The following is a 3006-nucleotide window of genomic DNA, read 5'->3' as shown; positions in this document are numbered from 1 at the left end:
AGAAATGTAATTATAGTGAACACCAGCTCTGCAGTGAAAAATACTGTGTAGTCACATAAATGCACTTTTTTTTTGCTTTAAAATATGCTGTTTATTTTCCTCTCCAATTATAAAAATAATACATTATCCAAACAGATAGTTTAGGAAGCACAAAAATCCACCCAGGAAAATGACAACAAAAGCCCCTCCATCCCACTAGCCAGAGATAAGCGCTGCTGGTGTCTGTGACGAAGGCGCATCTGAGGCCGTGCGGTATGTACAGATGATGCCTTTTAAGTCCAGCAGAAGACAGAAGAACTCACACTAAAAGGAAGGCTGCAGTAAGGCCCCTAAGTTTCTGCACATAGAAAAGTGGCCTTAAAGTCTCCTCCTCTTGACCATTTTTGATGCTGCAGAGCCCCACCCACCTGGGGACACAGGAAGAGCACGTCCTGGCTCCCTGGGGACAGGGCTGGCCTCTCCTCTCAACCAGATGCCCACGTCCATGGCCACAGGGGATGACGCCCCAGGACTCCACGGGGCACAGCAGGGACCTGCAAGCAGGGACCCCAAGCCTGTGGGTTTGACTGTGCGTTCCAGAGCAGGCACCAGGAGACAGGGCTGGAGTACCAGCTCTACTGCCCAGTGCCCTTGGACCAGGCAGTCTCTTGGGCCTTGGTTTCCTCATCTATAAGGGGAATAACGCCCACCTCATGGGTTCCTGAAGGGACTAAATAAAACATGAGAAGCAGGTCACAGCACTGGCACATCTCAAGGGTCAATAAGTGTCACAGAACCCATCACTCCTTCCCATTAACCTGCTTCGTGTCAACCCTGTGGCTCTCATTTTTAAAAAAACTGTCCCTCTGAGCAGTGACCAAAGCCCAGGGGGTAAAGGGGAGGTTTATCCTATCCAGAGCCAACCCGAGTCTAGATCCAGCCAGGCCTGCCAGGTGATGAGAACCTGTGAGCCGGCAGCCTGGACCCTGGACCAGAGAAGAGCAGCCCTGCGAGGGCTCTGTCAGGGCCATGTTCACACTGCAGAGCAGACAGGGCCAAACAAAGGATGGGTTTGTGTGGAGGGGCCCCATGGGGGGCACCGAGGCGATCCGGCAGACCTCGGGGGAAGGAAGCCTGTTCACAGGCCAAGCTGGAACCCTCCCTACAAAACAATGAATCCCCCATCATTGTTTTGCCTTTAATCACATTTTTCAACACTTAACATACGAACATCTTGATGTTCCTTGATGTTTTCATCTTTGTGCATCTGTCATCCTCAACATGAAAGTCTGGAACCTTCTGCACTAATTTTAAAGTCGGATGAACATTTAGTAATGAACAAAGGTGCTTAAATTTCCCTCTAATTCTGTCTAAGTCTTCGTGAAGTTTATCATAAGTAGGGTCATCATAAGGGAATTTCTGAATCATTCCAATCAACGATTCTAAGACCTTCATCTTTTTGCTGTCTTTCTCAGTGGCAGAACCGTGCAGGAGACATCTCCGAGCAAAAGCAAAACCTTGGTAGCACCCGATCTCAGATCCGATTTTAGCTCCATGTAACATGCCATACTGTCTTCCTTCAATCATACCCAAATTACTTCCTTCTTCATAGCCTTCCTGATACCCTTCCCCACGAAAACTCTCATCCGCCATTATGATGGCGTCGAACATGTCCTGACTCCCGGGCCGGCAGCTGGCCCGACCCCAAACCCCACCCCTCGAGCTCCGGTACCTCGCGCTGCGGCCGCAGACCCCGCGAGGCTTGGGCACGGACGCCTAAATGCACTTTTAAAATTAAACTATAGACTGAACTCCCAGGACTTAGTATAGCTATAGAACAATGCAACTGAGAAAGAAAATATAATCAGAAGTTGAGAGGTGGGAGGCTGGGCGGTGGGGTGATGTCTGCAAGTCTTCATCTTAGAGGATGAGATGCTGCCTATTGTGGATGGAACAAAAGAGAAAGCTGTTAGTATATACTGAAAGTTGCAAGGATTTCCAAAGAAGGATTAAAAAATGGTGGTATTGGGAGGATGGGAAGGGGAAGTAGGGTGTGTGCTAGGGACTTGCTCATCTAGGTACGATGGCTGTAGTGGGTGCAACCAATGCCCTGCCCAGACAACCTGGTCCTGACCATGGCAGCACACAGCGGCTCTGTGTCCAGTTGCCAGCTTCTGCATTTCTTTGCTCCAGGGTTTTGCCTGCCAGAACTCACTTTGCTGACAGGAGCAGCCCTAAACCAGTGATCCTGGGCTCCGTTGTCCACTGGCTCCATTTTGCCCTGGGGTCTGGCTCCAGGTGCCCACAGTGGCAGCTGGTTTGGTGGTGTACCCTTTCCTGGCTGCCTTCCCCACCTCATCTTACTTCCCCATCCTGTCCTTGAATCCTTGTCTCATGATCTACTTCTGAGGGAACCCAAACTAAGGCAGTCTGCCCCCCACAGATCTGAAAATAGCAGAAGCATTTTATTCAGAGAAACAGCTGACAGACGTATGGGGAGTTACCGATACCTGGACCAGGACTGGAGGTGGGAAGGGGTGGAACTGATGCCTTCAAATAGATGCCTGTATGTGTACCTGAAAAACAATCATTTAAAACATAAAGCAAACTGGAATAATGTGACAAAAGAAGAGAGCACAAATATATGTGGGTGGCCTGGCCTGGGCTCTAGGTCCAGATCCCTTAACTTTTTTTTTGTTTTTTACATCTTTATTGGAGTATAATTGCTTTACAATGGTGTGTTAGTTTCTGCTGTATAACAGAGTGAATCAGATATACATATACATATATCCCATATCTCCTCCCTCTTGCGTCTCTCTCCCACCCTCCCTATCCCACCCTTCTAGGTGGTCACAAAGCACCGAGCTGATCTCCCTGTGCTATGTGGCTGCTTCCCACTAGCTAGCTGTTTTACATTTGGTAGTGTATATATGTCCATGCCACTCTCTCACTTCGTCCCAGTTTACCCTTCCCACTCCCCGTGTCCTCAAGTCCATTCTCTACGTCTGCGTCTTTATTCCTGTCCTG

At 49.0% G+C, this 3006-nt stretch overlaps 1 pseudogene across 1 annotated transcript; it reads right to left on the bottom strand.

Moving 5' to 3' along the window:
* Nucleotides 1-1255: 1255 nt before the first annotated feature.
* LOC309799179 (protein LTO1 homolog) lies at nucleotides 1256-2338 on the bottom strand (annotated as a pseudogene). Its single transcript has 2 exons — nucleotides 2195-2338; nucleotides 1256-1755 (listed from the first exon to the last, which is right to left on the bottom strand). The product of its transcript is annotated as a protein LTO1 homolog (transcript).
* Nucleotides 2339-3006: the final 668 nt, after the last annotated feature.

This window comes from Mesoplodon mirus (genome assembly GCF_964341445.2).
Source record: "Mesoplodon mirus genome assembly, chromosome: 3".
In the NCBI taxonomy this organism is placed as follows: domain Eukaryota; kingdom Metazoa; phylum Chordata; class Mammalia; order Artiodactyla; family Ziphiidae; genus Mesoplodon; species Mesoplodon mirus.
Note: the sequence above shows the minus strand (reverse complement) of the source record. Positions and strands in the feature narration are given on the sequence as shown.